This window comes from Cervus elaphus, chromosome 16 (assembly GCF_910594005.1).
Source record: "Cervus elaphus chromosome 16, mCerEla1.1, whole genome shotgun sequence".
Taxonomy (NCBI): Eukaryota; Metazoa; Chordata; class Mammalia; order Artiodactyla; family Cervidae; genus Cervus; species Cervus elaphus.
Window position 1 is genome coordinate 23643778 of NC_057830.1, and position 19311 is coordinate 23663088.

General features: G+C 34.3%; 1 long non-coding RNA gene across 1 annotated transcript in view; it reads right to left on the reverse strand.

Annotated features, from left to right (window-relative positions):
* Positions 1 to 253: 253 nt before the first annotated feature.
* The window catches only part of LOC122672999, a 42241-nt gene continuing 23183 nt past the window's right edge, over positions 254 to 19311 (reverse strand). Inside the window, exons 2-3 of the long non-coding RNA XR_006334562.1 lie at positions 7098 to 7190; positions 254 to 816 (exon numbers count right to left, since the gene is read on the reverse strand). This is a non-coding gene — a long non-coding RNA (uncharacterized LOC122672999). The remainder of the gene's footprint in view (positions 817 to 7097; positions 7191 to 19311) is intronic.

Here is a 19311-nt window from a genome sequence, read left to right on the forward strand (position 1 = left end):
GCATGTGTGTGTGTGCACACATGTGCATGCGCACATGTTCTTTTATGTACTTATCTTCTTGGAAAATACCATATCTTTACTGGCAAAAAGGTATTTTATGCTATGAGGTTCCAAACATTACTGGGTATTAGAATCGAAAGAGGATCGCTTAAAAAAAAAAAAAAAAGACAGCTTCTAGATTCAATTTATTTTAATTTCAGATTCTAGATTTTATTTTAGAATGACTTTGGTTCTTGGTGGTTCTGAGGTTCACTCTACTTTGAAAAACAATGCCTTAAAGGATTCTGAAATAAATTTAAATGTTAATGGTAACAGAAAAGCACACTATGTGTGACTCATATCACTTAAATCTCAGTCAAAGGTTGTTTTTTGTTTTAACCAGAAGAGCTAGAAACTGATTCCAAAAGAGATATACATTTTCCCAAAATTCACTTCTATACAAATATAGAACTACTATATGCATAGTGTAGGTATGGTTAAAGAGATTTAGATCTAAAAAAAAAGGGAACTCCTTTGGTGCCATTAGAATTTCACCCATAGCTTACATTGTCATAAAGTAGACATCATAAACAGTTCTCAGACTGCTTGTGTGGGAGGCCATGAGGATGATGTTTATTTTCCATGTGGGATAAAGGGCAGCCCCCACTCACCTACCACAGAAAAACAAAACAAAACAAACAAACAAACAAAAATCAAACAAAATCTTGATTTAGAAAAACAGAGCAACTGAGACCTTTCCCAGGATACTCAGGATCTTGTGGCAATCCCGAAGATGTGCTCCCTCCTTTTCTAGTTTCCTTGTATCCTCCTTTTCCTCTATGAAAAAAAGAAAATAATTTGGTTATTGCTGTGGGAAGATTTTCAAGTATTGCTTTTTAAAGAGCAATTAAAAGTGAATTGTGGGCAGTATTTGAAAAGAGTGTTTCATTTCTACAGCTATTGAGATAAAAGTTAAATTAAGCCTACAAAAGTTCTCTCAAAAGCTATTTTGGATGAGTGCTATGCAAATTGCAGTCACGAGGGACCCTGCATAAACTCAACATTGAACTCTATTGTTCAGCAACTGTGTTGAACTCATTTTAAAGCTATTCGTGACATTTCGATAATAACAAATCCGAAAAGAATTTCATGACAAAATGCAAATCAGAACAGGTCAGAAACCAGAGGAATTGTAAAAAAAAAAAAAAAAAAAAAGTCAAGTTCACGTGGCAAGTTGGCGCTTGCAACAAACTGTTGGCAGGTGCAACAAATAAGGATCAAAAATGTTCTATCCAGCCAAATATACAATGGAAAAAGACAACCTCTTTAACAAGTGGTGCTGGGAAAACTGGTCAACCACTTGTAAAAGAATGAAACTAGAACACTTTCTAACACCATACACAAAAATAAACTCAAAATGGATTAAAGATCTAAATGTAAGACCAGAAACTATAAAACTCCTAGAGGAGAACATAGGCAAAACACTCTCTGACATAAATCACAGCAGAATCCTCTATGACCCACCTCCCAGAATACTGGAAATAAAAGCAAAAATAAACAAATGGGACCTAATTTAACTTAAAAGCTTTTGCACAACAAAGGAAACTATAAGCAAGGTGTTTACTTCATCTTCCAAATTCAGATTGTTATTCAGCTCTCTGCTCCAGGAGGCTACCCCAGTGGGCTCCTCTATCTATGTAGCTCCCATTGGATTTTTCCAGTGGGAAGTTCCAGCAGGAAGTCAGAGCGAGGGCAGACAGAAGTCAGATAGTCACAAGGTAAGGCCAAGCTGGAAGGACTGAGTTCCTTCCCTGGGCATTACTGCTCTTCCTAAGCACGCATCTCAGTTTTTATTGGCCAGACCTCCCAGTCTTGTTACCTCTAAGGTTGGTAATAATACTTATGTTGTGCTATCCCTGTGGCATCTCTACAAACTTCCTGTATATTATCAGTCCTTTAAAAAAAAATTCTCTTCAATTTATCCTAGTTTGGAATCTGACTGTTTTTTATCAAGAGAGATAAATAGTTAAGTATAGACATTAATTACAGGAAATAAAAAGAATGGAAACTGAGTGGAAAATAATTTACAAGCATATAAAGAGAAGAAAAAGATACTTTGATTCCCCCTTATTTTCCTTTCTTATAGTGAAAACTCTACCTTCTTCAAACTCATATTTATAATTAAGTTCAAGTAAGGTTTTTCTGTTTGTTTGTTTGTTTGTTTTTATGTATTTATTTATTATTTATTTATTTATTTATTTATTTTTCTTTTTTCTTTTTTTTTTTATTAGTTGGAGGCTAATTACTTCACAACATTTCAGTGGGTTTTGTCATACATTGATATGAATCAGCCATGGTGTTTGTTTGCTTTTTTATGAAAGCCATTTATGCAGACAGCAGCAGTTCATGCTTAGCTGACCAAAAGGACACTGAACAAATGACAGATATTTTACCTCCTCATTCTCAAGCACTTGACAGTTTTAGGTAACTATTTATCTATTTATTGATTGTTCATCATTCAAAAGATACAGAAATATATTTTTATCCTAAAAGATTCCAGTGATCTCAGATTATTTAAAATAAAACTTAAAAGAGTTCGTATATCCTGCAAATCTCATATCCTTTTTTCTACCCCCTATTCTCTAAAAACAATGTTGGCTATTGAATATGTGGTTTTTTATTTTTTACTACTTTTGCACAAATTAAAAGAAACACTTTAAATAAAAAATGATAGTATGGTATGTATTGTTGTTGCTCCGTCACTCAGTTGTGTCTGACTCTTTGTGACCCCAAGGACTGCAGTATGCCAGGCTTCCCTGCCCTTCACTATCTTGCAGAGTTTGCTTAAACTTTAGCCCATTGAGTCAATGATGTCATCCAATCATCTCATCCTCTGTCGCCCCTTTCTCCTCCTGATCTCAATTGTTCCCAGCATCAGGGTCTTTTTAAATTAATTAATTCTTCCTATTAGAGTTTCATCTTCAGCATCTGTCCTTCCAGTGAATATTCAGGACTGAATTCTTCTAGGATTGACTGGTTTGATCTCCTTGCAGTCCAAGGGACTCTCAACTCTTCTCCAACACCACAGCTCAAACGCATTCATACTTCAGCATTCAGCATTCTTTATGGTTCAACATTCACATCCATACATGACTAATGGAAAAACCATAGCTTTGAACATACAGACCTTTGTCAGCAAAGCGATGTCTCTGCTTTTTAAGATACTGTCTAGGCTTGTCATAGCTTTTCTTCCAAGAAGCAAGTGTCTTTTAATTTCATGGCTGCAATTACCATCCACAGTGATTTTGGAGCCCAATAAAATGAAGTCTGTCACTGTTTCCATTTTTTTCCCCATCTATTTGCTATGAAGTGATGGGACCAGATGTCATGATCTTAGTTTTTTGAATGTTGAATTTTAAGCCAGCTTTTCACTCAAATATATATGGTAAGTATATATTTGTATAAAACTGACTTTTCATTTAATCACTGTATTTCAGAGATTGCTCCTAATCAGTAAATATACAGAGATTTTTACTGTATTCTTTTGAGGAATATATATTAAGTATATAAGAATGTATAGAAGGATACAAGCAGTATAGAAGGATGCCATTTAATTTAGTTGGTACTGACATATTTTATTGGTTTTACATTTTTCCTCAATTCAGCTGTGAAAATTTTCATATATAATTTTTTCATAAAATAGTTTTGCTGAAATTAATTCACATAACACGTGTTCATCTATTTTTAGTATATTTACAGAGTTGTGTGACTATCACTACAACTGATTTTAAAACATTTTTACCATCCACAAAATAAACATAATAACCTAAGCAGTCACTCCTTAGCTTCAAGCCCATAAGATGTAGGTAACCTTAATTTACTTTCTATTTCTATCAATGTGTCTATTCTCTACATTTAAAGTAAGTGGAATCAAATAATATGTAGCTTGCTTTCCTTTTCATTGTTTACTTCACATAATGTTTTCAAGTTTCATCCATATTATAGCATGTATCAGTACCTCCTTTTTATTGCTAAATAATATTTTGATATATGAATATACTGCATTTTAAAAATCCATCCTTTGATGGAATTTTGGGTTGTTTCAACTTTTCTACTATGAATAATAATACTATGAACATATATGTATAAGTTTCCAAATCTTGCATATAAACCTAGGAAAGGAATTGTTAAGTCATATATTAACTCTATATTAACTTTTTGAAGAAGTGCTAAACTGTTTTCCAAAATGATTGTGCTATTTAGATTCCCATCAAAATTAGTCATTTTCTTTTAAAAATAGCCATCCTATTGGGTATAAAGTGTATTTAATTGTGACTTTGATTTGTATTTTCCTGATGACTAATGCTGTAGAGCATCTTTTCACAGACAATTTGACCATTCGTATATTTTATCTGGGAAAATATTTGTTTAGATTCTTTGCCCATTTTTAATTGGGTCATACATTCTTGTATCACTGAACTATTTATAAACACTAGAAATAAAACACTCATCTGATGTATGATTTTCAAATATATTTTTCCCATTTTCTAGTTTTTTTTCACTTGCTTGATGGTATTCTTTAAACATTAAATTTTTAAGAATTTTGATAAAGATAAGTTAAATTTTTAATAATTTTGTAAAGTCCACTTTATATTTTCTTGCTTGTGTTTCTAGCATTATATCTCAGAATGCTCTGTCTAACCTAAGGTCACAAAGATTTAGACTTATACTTTTCCTGTAAGTTTTATAGTTTTAGGTCTATAATTTGAGTTATTTTGAAAGTTCAAATATAATTTTGTTTCTTCTAAACAGATTCTTTAAAAGAGAATTGCTCATCCAAAGGTCACGTGGATTTTTTTAAACTTTGAAATACAAATAAACTTCCAATGCAGTTTGCTAATTTATCCTCACAAAAAGTAACCATGAGAGTAAAATGCCTGGCTAAGACCAATAGTAGAAGTGTTCTACTTTAAATTTTCTGTTTTTGTTTTTTTTTTGCCAATGTGAGAAAGTTTACCTCATTTTAATTTGACTCTTGCTAATTACAGATGAGCAAGATATTTCCAACTGCTTCTAAGACATTTAATTTTAGTCTTCTAAAAATTGTCTACTAATTTTTTACCATTCTTTTCTACCAGAAAATTAGTATTTTGTTTCATCTATAGCTTCTTTTTAACATTTTATCAATGTAAGATCTCTGATTGTTAAGACTAAACTATAAGATAAATAAGGAAAAAATAAAACATATTCATCAAAAATTTGAAGTATAAGTATAGAAAGAATTAAGAGAGTTTTATGAGGTTAAAACTAACTAAATAAATAAAAGGATTCAGACTGACATCAGAACTCTCAACAGCAATATGGCATACAAAGAGAAAATACATGGCCATTAAAAATATCCTTGAGAGAAGTATTTCAGGAAGAAGATAAACACATTATTGAAGACATAATGAAATATGAATAATATAATATAGAATAAGGATACATAAATAACCTAGGGAATAAAATTCCAGCCCTTTAAAGTGGACTCTACCTTGGAGTGGCATAGAAAAAGCTATTGAATTTAAAAGGAAAAACTAATTCACAATTATAACCTGATTTTCCTATTTTGGTAAAGTTATTTTATATATTATATTATTAAAAGTAGTAGCATTTATATACATAATAATAGTGATTTCTACACTGATAGGTATTTACAATCAAACAAGCTTTTGTATGACACAGGAATATCTAAGAGATATTAGAGGTTTAGTTCCAGACCACCACAATAGACCAAATATCACAATAAAATGATTCACATAAATTTTTTGGTCTCCTAGGTTATACAAAAGTTTTATTTACACTATAATCTATTAAGTGTGTAATATCATTATGTCTAAAAAGCAATATATATGCCTTAATTAAAAAACGTTTTGCTACAAAAAAATGCTAGCCATCATCTGAGCCTTTGGTGAGTTATAATCTCTTTGTTGGTGGAGGATCTTGCCTTGAAAAGGTTTAAAATATTGCAAAAATTATTAAGATGTGGTACATGAACATGAAGTGAGCTAATGCTATTGAAAAAACTGCACTGATAGGCTTGCTCAACATAAAGTTGTCACAAAATTTCAATTTGTAAAAAATGCAATATCTGCAAAACACGATGAAATGAGTTGTAATAAAATGAGGCATGCCTGTATTCTAAAATGACAAAGTCATCCTGAACTCTAAGATACATCTATAGCAATCCAGAATGAAAATTTTGGAATATAGCAATAGAGTAGTTCGGTGGTAACAAGAGAGAGAAAAAAAGTATGGGCATACAAAACTAATCACTTAATTAAGGGTAAAAATATAGATACTAATACACATTTGAGGTCATTAGAAAAATAATAACCCATTGAGAAAGTTAGAAATAATTATGAGAAAAATAAAAATAGAATTACTATTTTTCATAAATGTAGACAAATAAATATAACCAGTGTAAAATGGAAAAAAAAAATCTTAGCAGAATTTATAAAATAAGAAAAAATTTCCAGTTGGGTAATCTATAATAAACACAAAGCAATAAAGACCTTTACTAAATAAAAGTGTAGTCTGACAAGCAAGATGGTGGAATAGGAAGTCCCAGGCCCTCATTCCCCCATGGAGATAGAAACTTAAAAACAATACCTGGACTCACATTTATTTGTGAGAACTTCAGATAAAAGGTGACAGCTTCCCAGGCAAGCAAGCAAAAGTCAATAAGAGTCACATGGAAATAAGTAAGAAACTTTGCTGCATTTTTCCACATTAGTCTCTCCTCTACTAAGCCACTGTGGCAAATTGGGAAAACACTCCCAACTCCTGGCTTTTAATTGGGAGGAAAAGAGAAGAGTAGAATGTGCAGCAATGTTTTGGACTTTGGGGACCTATGAAGGGACTGGTTTCTGTATCCCTTGACTGTGTTAAGGGAAGAGAGGTATAATTTGTACACGAGGTTGGGGGCGTTGAGAACAAAGGTTAGTTCCAAGCTTGTTAAAGCACCAGAGGAACTGCAGTACCGCAGGTAGGCACCAGGTGGAGCAAGAGATAATGGGACACTAAAAGGAAAAAAACAAAACAAAACACATTTTTAACTGCAATTTACATGCACTAACCAAGAAAGGATACCTCCTTGGAAAAGGCCAGAGAGGGTCTGGTAATCTCTAGCCATGATTATTCGTGAAGGCATTTCTTTGGATGAATCCAGCCTGTAAGGACAGAGAGAGGTAGTTTTTTGTTTTTTTGTTTTTTAAAGATTCAACAAAAGATCACAAGACATACAAAGAAACAACTTTATATTTTCATGAAACAAATAAAGGACATTAAAGAAATGGAGATCTACTAATTACTTGACAAAGAATTCAAAATATTTGTCTTAAAGATGATCAGTGAGCTAAAAGAGAACACAGATAAACACATAAATAAACTCAGGAAAAAGACGCATGAACAAAATGAGAATATCAGTGAGATAGAAACTATGAAAAAGAACTAAACAAAAAAGTATGAACTAAAAAATACAATAACTGAATTGAAAAATTCACTAGGGATTCAAAAGACTTCAAGCAGAAGAAAGAATCAGCAAACTTGAAGACAAATCACTTTAAATAGCCAAATGGAAGAGAAAAAAATGGATTAAAAAGTGAGATAGCCTAAAAAAAAAAAGTGAGATAGCCTAAAGAATTTATGAAATACTATTATGTAGATCAGTTGTGCATTATAGGAGTCCCAAAGGGAGAAGAATGAGAGAAAAGGGCATAGAGCCAGATCGTAGAAATAATGTCCACAATCTCAATAACCTCAGATATGCAGATGAAATCACCCTAATGGTAGAAAGTGAAGAGGAACTATGGAGCCTGTTGATGAAAGTGAAAGAGTAAAATGAAAAAGGTGGCTTAAAAGTCAACATTCAAAAAACTAAGATCATGGCATCCCATCCCATCACTTCATGGCAAATAGATAGGGAAAAAGTGGAAACAGTGACAGACTTTGTCTTCTTGGGCTCCAAAATCACTGCAGATGGTGACTGTAATTCTCATAAGGACACTAATCCCATTCATAAGGGATCTTGGCTTATCACCTCATCTATTCCTTATCACCTTTCAAACGCATCATCTCCTAATACCATCATATTGAGAGGTGGGTTTTCAACATATGAATTTGGGGGTGGAGACACACATTTTTGATCCATAACATTTTTACCTTGCTCCCCCAATTTATGTCCATCTCACATGCAAAATACATCCATCAAAACAACTCCCCAAAACCTTAACTCATTCTAGCATCAACCCTAGACTCTAAAATTCAATGTTCCATGGAAATAACACCTAAATCAAGTGTGGGTGAGGCACAAGATACTTGAGGAAAAATTCCGCTTCAGTTGTGAACTTGTGTAACCAAACACTATTTTTTTAAATACAATGATAGGATCAGCATAGGATAGACATTCCCTTTCAAAAATGGAGGAATGGGAAAGGAGGAAAGAGTGATGGGTCCCAAGCATATACAAAATGTAGCAAAGCAAACTTTATGAGATTTAAAGCTCAAGAATAATCCTGTGGGCTTTATACTCTATCCTACAGGCCCACTGGAGTGTTAGTCCCATCTTTCAGATACAGAAAGATATGACCTTCTGGACTCACCAAGGTGGCAACCCATCCCTGTAGTCTATGCTGTTGCTTTCTGCCGTGGCTTCTCCCATGCTGTGTCTCTCTGTGGTATCTGTCCATGCCATCACGGACTTCTTCTGGATTAAGAGTGCACTCCCAGGTCCCTGCATGGCTCTCTACTAGGGTTCGATCCATGCCTCTGAAATTAAGGGGGAGGCAAATCTGCCCCAAGCCTACACACACACTGATCCTGTGGTAGGTCTGGCAACCTGATGATTTCTGAATTGCCACCAAGTGTCCTTTCCCCCTAGCCTTAAAGAATACTATAGGTTCACAGCTTACTTCTAGGGTTCAGCCCTGTAGAGTCTAGGAAGTCCAATAGTTTCCATTCATTTCATCCCATTTTCCTTAGTTACAATTGGTTAAACTGAGAATTTTCCAAATCTTTTAGTTCTGCTTCCTTTTTGCTTAAAATTTTCATTTTAAATCATCTCTCTTCTCTTTTATTTTACTATAAGGAGGCAAACTATACCTTCAACAAACTGCTTGGAAATTTCCTTAGCTAAATATTCATTTTGTTGCTCACAAGTTCTACTTTTCACAAAACACTAAAATGTAATTAGACCAAGTTTTGCCATTTTGTGACAAGGGTCACCTTTTCTCCATTCTCCAGTAACATATTTTTATTTCCATCTGAGACCTCATCATGATAACTTTCACTACCATATTTTTTACCCACATGATTACTTATTTATTCACTAAGAAGACTGAAGCTTTCTCTACAGCTATTCATTTTTCCAGCTTCCCTGTTTGTTGTTGCTCAGTTTTGTTTGATTCTTTGTGACACCATGGACTGCAGCGTGCCAGCCTTCCCTGTCCTTCATCATCTCCTGGAGCTTGCTCATGTCCATTGAATCAATGATGCCATCCAACCATCTCATCCTCTGTTGTTCCCTTCTCCTCCTGCCTTCAATCTTTCCCAGCATCAGGGTCTTTTCCAATGAGTTGGCTTTTTGCATCAGGTGACCAAAGTATTGGAGCTTCAGCTTCAGCATCAGTTCTTCCAATGAATATTCAAGATTGACGTCCTTTCTAGTTGACTGGTTTGATCTCCTTGCAGGCCAAGGGACTCTCAAGAGTCTTCAACACCACCATTCAAAAGCATCAATTCTTTGGCACTCAGCTTTCTTTATAGTCCAATTCACACATCCATACATAACCACTGGAAAAACCATAGCCTTGACTACATGGACCTTTGTTGACAAAGCAATGTCTCTGCTTTTTAATATGCTGTCTAGGTTGGTCATAACTTTCCTTCCAAGGAGTAAGCATTTTTTAATTTCATGGCTGCAGTCACCATCTACAGTGATTTTGGAGCCCAAAAACATAAAGTCAGCCACTGTTTCCCCATCTATTTGCCATGAAGTGATGGGACCAGATGCCATGATGCTAGTTTTCTGAATGTTGAGCTTTAAGCCAACTTTTTCACTCTCCTCTTTCACTTTCATCAAGAGACTCTTTAGTTCTTCTTCACTTTCTGCCATAAAGGTGGTGTCAACTGCATATCTGAGGTTATTGATATTTCTCCCAGCAATCTTGATCCTAGCTTGTGCTTCCTCCAGCCCAGCATTTCTCATGATGTACTCTGCATATAAGTTAAATAAGTGGGATGACAATATACAGCCTTGACATACTCCTTTTCCTATTTGGAACCAGTCTGCTGTTCCATGTCCAGTTATAACTGTTGCTTCCTTACCTGCATACAGGTTTCTCAAGAAGCAGGTCAGGTGGTCTGCTATTCTCATCTCTTTCCGAATTTTCCATAATTTATTGTGATCCACACAGTCAAAGGCTTTGGCATAGTCAATAAAGCAGAAATAAACATTTTTCTGGAACTCTCTTGCTTTTTCAATGATCCAGCAGATGTTGGCAATTTGATCTCTAGTTCCTCTGCCTTTTCTAAAACCAGCCTGAACATCTGGAAGTTCATGGTTCATGTATTGCTGAAGTCAGACTTGGAAAATTTTGAGCATTACGTTACCAGTGTGTGAGATGAGCGCAATTGTGTGGTAGTTTGAGCATTCTTTGGCATTGCCTTTCTTTGGGATTGGAATGAAAAAACTGACCTTTTCCAGTCCTGTGGCCACTGCTGTGTTTTCCTAATTTGCTGATGTATTAAGTGCAGCACTTTCATAGCATCATCTTTCAGGATTTGAAATAGCTCAACTGGAATTCCATCACCTCCACTAACTTTGTTCATAGTGATGCTTCCTAAGGCCCACTAGATTTCACATTCCAGGATGTCTGGCTCTAGGTGAGTGATCACACTATTGTGATTATCTGGGTCATAAAGATCTTTTTTGTACAGTTCTTCTGTGTATTCTTGCCACTTCTTCTTAATATCTTCTACTTCTGTTAGGTCCCTAACATTTCTGTCCTTTATTGGGCCCATTTTCACATGAAGTGTTCCCTTGGTATCTCTAAATTTCTTGAAGAGATCTCTAGTCTTTCCCATTCTATTGTTTTCCTTTATTTCTTTGCATTGATCACTGAGGAAGGATTTCTTATCTCTCCTTGCTATTCTTTGGAACTCTGCATTCAAACCCTAACCATTATCCTGTCCCAAACCCACATTCACATATTTGGGTATTTGTTATAGAAGCATCCCTATTTCTCAGAACCAATTTCTGCATTAATGTGTTCAGGCTGCTATTTTAGCAATACCATTAACTGGATGGCTTATAAAAAACAGAAATTTATTATTTAGATTCCTGGAGACAGCATCCTTTCTCAAAGTCTTTCAAAAATTTGAAAAGGAGGAAAGATTTCCAAGCTCATTATGAGGCCAGTATTATTTCAACACAAAAGCCAGACAAAGACACAACAGGAAGAAATGAACACATCACTAAAGAAAAAAAACCATCAATAAAACAGTAGTAAATCAAATTCAAAAGCACGTCAAAAGAATTATATATAATAATCAATTGAGATTTATTCTTGGAATGAAAAGGTGGTTCAACATAAGAAAATTAGTCAATAAACCTTGTCATATCAACAGAATAAAGGACAAGAAACACATGATTATCTCTTGATGCATAAAAGATACTTGATAACACCCTTGTATGACAAAAACACTTAATAAGCTAAGAATAGAAGGCAACTACCTTAACAAAATGAAGATTATACATGAAAAAATATTACAACTGACATTGTACTTTATGATAATAGGCTGAAAAATCCTTTTCTCCAACATCAGAAAAAAGGCCAGGATGTCAGCTCTTACCACTTCTCCCCTACATGCCCCTGAAAGTTCAGGCAATCAGTTAGAAAAAAGTGATATCCAAACTAACAAGAAATAATCAATTTATCTCTGTTTACATATGACATTATTTTTTTATGTATAAAACCCAAAGATACACACACGCACAAACTGTTAGAACTAATAAATTAATTCAGCAAATTTGCAGGATACAAAGTCATTATGCCCCATTATTTCCCCCAAATCAGTTACATTTCTATACATTAACAATCCAAAAGTAGAATTAAAAAAGCAATTTCATTTACAATATTATCTAAAGAATAAAATACTTAGGAAAAAACCTAACCAAGGAAGTGAAAGAATTGTACTTTGAAAACTATAAATCATTGCTGAAAGAACCTGAAGAAGACACTGATGAGTCGTTTTGTAGGAAAAGAATGGAGATGCAGATGTAGAGAATGGAGGTGTGGACACAGCGGGGGAAGGAGAGAGTAGGACGAATGGAGAAAGTAGCACTGACGTATATAATCTGTCATGTGTAAAATAGATAGCTAGTGGGAAGCCAAAGAAAGGCAATGCCAAAGAATGTTCAAACTACTGCGCGCTTGCACTCACCACAAATACTAGCAAAGTAATCCTCAAAATTCTCCAAGCCAGGCTTCAACAGTACATGAACCCTGAACTTCCAGATGTTCAAGCTGGATTAGAAAAGGCAGAGTAAACAGAGATCAAATTGCCAACATCCCCTGGATCATCAAAAAAGAAATAAAGTTCCAGAAAAACATCTACTTTTGCTTTATTGACTATGCCAAAACCTTTGACTGTGTGGACCACAACAAACTGTGGAAAATTCTGAAAGAGATGGGAATAGCAGACCAGTTGACCTGCCTCCTGAGAAATCTGTATGAGAGAGAAAGTGTGCTATATACATATGATGGAATATTTTTCAGCCCTAAAAATGAAGGAATTCCTGTCACATTTTGCCACATGGGTGAACTTTGAGGACATTATGTTAAGTGAAATGAACAAGTCATATTGCATACTTTCATGTATATAATATATCTAAAATAGCCAAATTTATAGAAACACAAAATAAAGTGATGGTTTCCAGGAGTTTTGGAGGAAAATAAAAGGGGAGTTGTTGTCAATGGGCATAGAGTATAAGATGAAAAACATGTGCTAGAAATTTGTTATATAACAGTGTAAATATACTTAGAACCACTGAACTGTGCCTTAAAGATAGTTAAGATTATAAATTTTATCTTATTTGTTTTTCACTACAATTTGAAAAATGAGTCACAAACCTGAAAAAAAAGGAGTATTCACTAATTCTGCTTCATTGTTAGCTGAAAGGAAAATACTTGTCATTTGAGATTTTTTTTTTTTCTTTTTTGGAAGAGATGTGGTATTCAAAATTCAAAAACAAAAACACAAACGTCCTTTGTGGAATTACATAAAAGGTGTGTTCTCTTATGTTTTATATGTAGAAGTGAAGAGGGTGAATATGTTTTCAGTTTTAATGTTCTGTTGTTAGAAGAATATAAGAAATCAAACCTTATCATCAGTACTTAAAGGTCATCTTATTTGACTTCTAAAGCAATTGAAAAATATCTACAAATTTTGATAACTATGCAATTTCTATTGAAATCACTTCATTGTAACTAATTTCTTTTAGAACTAGTCTAATATTTAAAGTTTTTAAAATGTTTGATATTCAATATCTACCTACATTTCTATCCATCAGTTCTAAGTCTTCATAATTACATAATGAAAGTTTAATCTCCATGTTATGACAATATTTCAAATGTGTAAAGGTAGACTATACATCCTCTCTGCCCCAAACCAACGCTTATTTAACCTGAGGAATACACTGACTCATCGACTGGCATTCACTGGCATCACTGACTCGATGGTCATGTGTTTGAGCAAGCTCCGGGAGTTGGTGACGGACAGGGAGACCTGGTGTGCTGCAGTCCATGGGGTCGCAAAGAGTCAGACACAACTGAGTGACTGAACTGAACTGATACACTGAGGCTCCTTATTTATATAATGTCCACATATTTTGTCTTATCAGCTGAGTCCTCTTTTTGTAACTGTCCAGTTTGTAAAATTAAGAATGCTATTAATCATAAAGAAGACTGTTGCCTTAACTTTCCCTTGGTCTGTAGGACTTCAGCAGGCTGTCCCTCCATTTCAGTTCTAGGGTCACCATAATCAAAGGGCCAGTGCCATAGGTTTCCATGAGTCAGACTTTCTGATTACAATTTTGGCTTCATTGTTCATTGTAGCTCCCAGCCCATCTCATCTTTGGGGACTAAGTGTGGGTCCCTGTTTCCCAGGAATTCCATTATCCTCACTGAGTTTTGGGAAATCCAGTTTGATAGCAACAGTTCCCAATGTGATTTTCTACAAATATGAGCCACCATAAAGCTTTTCAAGGATGGTGGACTCCCCTCTCAAGTCATGGTAAAGGTTTCTCTGGATTCTGGAGATACAAATTTTAATCTGTACAAGAGTTCATTAACAATGCAGATTCCTAACTTGAGTCTTAAAGATAGAAAATCAGAACTGGGGGGGGTGGGGCACTCTGGAATCTCCCTGAGTGATTCTAATACACATCCGTTGTGAAGTGCCTCCCATTTTTTGTCTCATTTCAATATAACGGCAAGCATGGACCCATGGATAAGTGATTCCCTAGAATGCTGATGGTCATTGACATTTCCCTATTGCAAATTGCTACTTATCTCCTTTTGAGGTAACCACAGTCTAGAAATATGTCTGCTGCTTTTGTAAAATATAATTTTACTATAAAAACATTTTTTAAATCTTTTTTTAATTTATTTTTTTTTGCTTTTTTTATCTTCTTTATTTTAATTTTTTTTAAAATTTATTTCCATGGATTTACATGTGTTCCCCATTCCAATACCCCCTCCCACCTCCCTCTCCCATTTTAAAAATCTTAAGTAAACTTTTTTTCAGTGGTTGTTTTATTTATCATTATATGCATGGATATAACCTTGTGGGACTAGCCTGTACAAACTATATTGCCAAGATTGATCCATATGGTTTGATATACTTGTTTTGACTATTACCTAATGTTCTATTGTGTGAATACACCACAGTTAATTTACCTTTTCTTCAGTGATAGACATTTTAATTGTTTCCAAGATCTTTCTAATAAAAACAGGAATCTATTAAACTTTTAAATACATGATTTCTGTTGAACATTTATAGAGTTTTCTTGGATATGTTCCTGGAAATGGAACTTTCTAGTCATAGTGAGATATGCAAATATTCAATTTTATAACATAATTTTAAATTGTTTCCTAAAGTCATTATACCAGCTTACATTTCTACCTATAATGAATAAGAGATTCTTCATTCATATCATCTACAAATCTTTGTATTTGAAAGATTAAGTAATGGTAATTTAATAGGTGCAAAATATTATTTCTTTAGAATTTCATTTACGTACCTCATTAAAGTGGTTAAAGATATCTTTTACATATTTACTAACCATGTATGTGTTCTCCTTTATGGAATGCCATTCTTACCGTTGGAGGATTTTTGTCCTGTAACTATTTATATCTTACTCTTTATTACTTTACTGTATTACATTTGTATTTGTCACATGGCAAATTACCACAAACTCAGTGGCTTAAAGCATCAGAAACTTATCGCCTCCCAGTTTCTGTAAGTCCAAAGAGTAGTAGGGTGTGGCTGGATTCTTTGCCCAGGGTCTTAATAGTTGAAATCCAGGTATCAACCTTCTCAGAGACAGAGTCCTCTCTTTCAACCTCACTTGTTGGCAGAATTCACTTCTTTCTGCCTGTGTGATGGATATTCCCATTATCGTGTTAGTTGTTGGCCAGAGAACACTCAGCCAGAGGCTGCTCACAGATCCTTCTTATTACACTCATGGACAGCTCACAGAGTGGGTGTACACTTTTGTCCAGGACAGCTGGTGTGCATGACTATTTCCCTATATTCTACAACTAGCTGGAAACTGAATGAGCTCACCAGGTCAGGTGAGGTTCACCTGGATAATCTCCTCAAAATTAGGGAGACTGGGGACCTTAGTCACATCAAAACAGTTCCTTCATAGCAGCACATAGGTTAGTGTTTGGCTAAATGAAGAAGTGTGTCTACTAGGGACTGGGAATTTTAGGGTCATTATAGATTTCTGGCCACTTCAACATCATAGATACCATCTAACAGTTTTAAAGTCAAATTATTGTTTTTCTTAAAGTTTATTATTTTTTTCAATGAATTCCTTTTTTATTATTAATCTTCATTCTTTAATCACAATTTTACTAGTTTTTTATTTATTTATTTTCCCCTAATGTCCTTTTTTTGTACCAAGATTCCATCCAGAATGCTATGTTACCATGTTTAGTTACCATGTTTCCTTGGGCTCTTCCTAGGCATGACAGTTTCTCAGACTTTCCTTTTTTTTTTTTTTTTTGGATGATTTTGACACTTTTGAGGATTACTGGTTACATATTTTGTAGCATGTCCCTCAATTTGAGTTTGTCCCACATTTTCCTGTGGTGAGGCTGGGGTTACGGATTTTGAGGAGGAAGATCCTAGAAGTTGAGAACCATTCTCAACACATTCTCTCAAGGGTATATGCTCTCAATATGACTTATTACAGAGTATGTTGACTTTAATCATTTGGCTAAATTAGTGTTGACCAAGTTTTTCTGCTTTAGTCCCAAGGTACTGTGTATCACCATTTTTATGCACTGTAGGATTTAGGCTGTTATATTAAGATAATTACAATCTATCTATAATTATATGTAGTTATTTGAGTCAAATCAGCCTATAATGTTCTTTTCATGTACTGTACTTATATTTTGCTCCATGATTGTACTGTTCTTACAAAATAAATTGACAAGTCATTCTTTTCTATTCTATGTAAAAGCCTGTATAAACTAGGATTATCTATCAGGTGAGAACTTGGTAGAACTCTCTTAGAAAACCATATGGCAATAGTATTTGTCTTGGTCAAAAGTTTTGACCTTTGTTTAAGTTTCTTTTTTAGTCTCAATATTCTTCGTGGAATCTAATTTTACCTGTTAGATTAGGTTACATATGAAAAGAATTGTCCATTTCTTCAAAGTTTTTAAATGTTGCACTAAGTTACTAATATCATTATCACAGAATATTATTAATGACTGCTCTATCTGTGGACATGTGTTTTTTCATTCATAATAATATTTGTGTCTTCTCTTTACTTCTTTATCAATCTTACCAGAATTTTTGCTCTTTGATACAGGATGATTGGAAAAATTATCTTTCAAACCAGGAGAGTGAAAGGATAACCATAAGGTAATTAAAATTATAGAAAATATGACAATATAAAAGATGTGTTTTATATTATAAACTAAAAGACTTAGTTTTAAAAACTCTTTAAAATAGCATATTTCCTTTAAAAATATATGAATACTAGAGCAAATTTAAAAGCAAATGTGCCTGTTGGTAATGAATATCCAAACATTAAAAATTATGAGTGGTTATTCTTGTATTATTTATATATTGTCATTTCTTAGTTGTAATATTCCCTGTCCAATGTCATTTACATTGTTCAGAATAACATATTTTTAAATATATGGTCTTTATTATGTAAAATTTTAAACATAAAATCCATAGAAGTCTCCTTCAAAGTTCAGTTCAATTCAGTTCAATTGCTCAAGAGTATCTAACTCTTTGTGACCCCATGGACTGCAGCACGCCAGGCTTCCCTGTCCATCACCAACTCCCGGGGCTTACTCAACCTCATGTCCATCGAGTAGGTGTTGCCATCCAACCATCTCATCGTCTGTCATCTCCTTCTTCTGCCTTCTATCTTTCCCAGTATCAGGGTCTTATCCAACGAGTCAGTTCTTCACATCAGGTGGCCAAATTATTGGAGTTTCAGCTTTAGCAATCAGTCCTTCCAATGAATATTCAGGACTGATTTCCTTTAGAATGGACTGGTTGAATCTCCTTGTTGTCCAAGGGACTCTTGAGTCTTCTCCAATGCCACAGTTCAAAAGCATCAGTTCTTCAGTGCTCAGCTTTTTTTATAGTCTAACTCTCACATCCATACACGACTACTGGAAAAAAAACATAGCTTTGACTAGATGGACCTTTGTTGGCAAAGTAATGTCTCTGCTTTTTAAAATGCTGTCTAGGTTGCTCATAGCTTTTCTTCAAGGAGCAAGTGTCTTTTAATTTCATGGCCCTAGTCACTATCTGCAGTGATTTTGGAGGCCCCAAAATATAGTCTCTCACTGTTTCCATTGTTTCCCCATCTATCTGCCATGAAGTGATGGGGCCAGATGCCATGATCTTAGTTTTCTGAATGTTGAGTTTGTAGCCAACTTTTTCACTCTCCTCTTTCACTTTCATCAAGAGGCTCTTTAGTTCTTCTTCACTTTCTGCCATAAGTGTTATATATAACCTTCAAAGTTGTACTTTATGATTAAATTTAGCACTTCCTTTGTGGAATTTAGCACTTCCTTTGTGGAAAATGTTTTTTCATTGTGAAATAACTCAATGGAGCTAAAGCACCTTGACAGGGCAGAACTTGATGGAAACTACTTCTGCTTTTAATTTTTTTGGACTGAAATTGTAAATATTTTAGGCAAATTGTTTTCACAGGAGCTACTTTTTCACTATAATTTAAAATGCATGTCATTGACAAATATTTTAAAAAGGCAAAACTTGTCAAATAGTCAGTCTGTTTTTCTAGTATTTTGGAATATTTTGCCAAATTTAGATTCTGAAACATTGTTAGTCATCCTATTTTCATTCAGCATTTTCTTAGATATTCTTCTGCTTTCAAGACTTTTCATTTATTTGACATAAAACACAAAACTAAATTTAGAAGGGTCATGAAAATCAACATTATTGTTGATAACATGGATTACTTTACACAGTTGTTCTTCAAAGTTTCAAACATCTAAAATAGGATTTGTGAGAGACAAAGAGATTTAAAACACATTCCATTATTCTATTTAAAATTATGTAGATTTTCCACAAAATTTTGTAGTTCAGTTACTTAGCTGTGTATATTTAAAATATTTGCAAATTTGGGATACTATATTTAACTTATATGCAGAGTACATCATGCGAAATGCTGGGCTGGTTGAAGCATAAGCTGAAATCAAGATTACCAGGAGAATTATCAATAATTTCAGATACCCAGATGACACCACCCTTATGGCAGAAGGTGAAGAAGAACTAAAGAGTCTCTTGATGAAAGTGAAAGAGGAGAGTGAAAAAGTTGGCTTAAAACTCAACATTAAGAAAATCGTGGCTTAGTTTTGCCTTCACTTCATAGCAAATAGATGGAGAAGCAATGGAAAGAGCGAGAGACTATTTTTGGGGGGCTCCAAAATCACTGCAACTGGTGACTGCAGCCATGAAATTAAAAGACTCTTGCTCCTTGGAAGAAAAGCTATGACCAACCTAGACAGC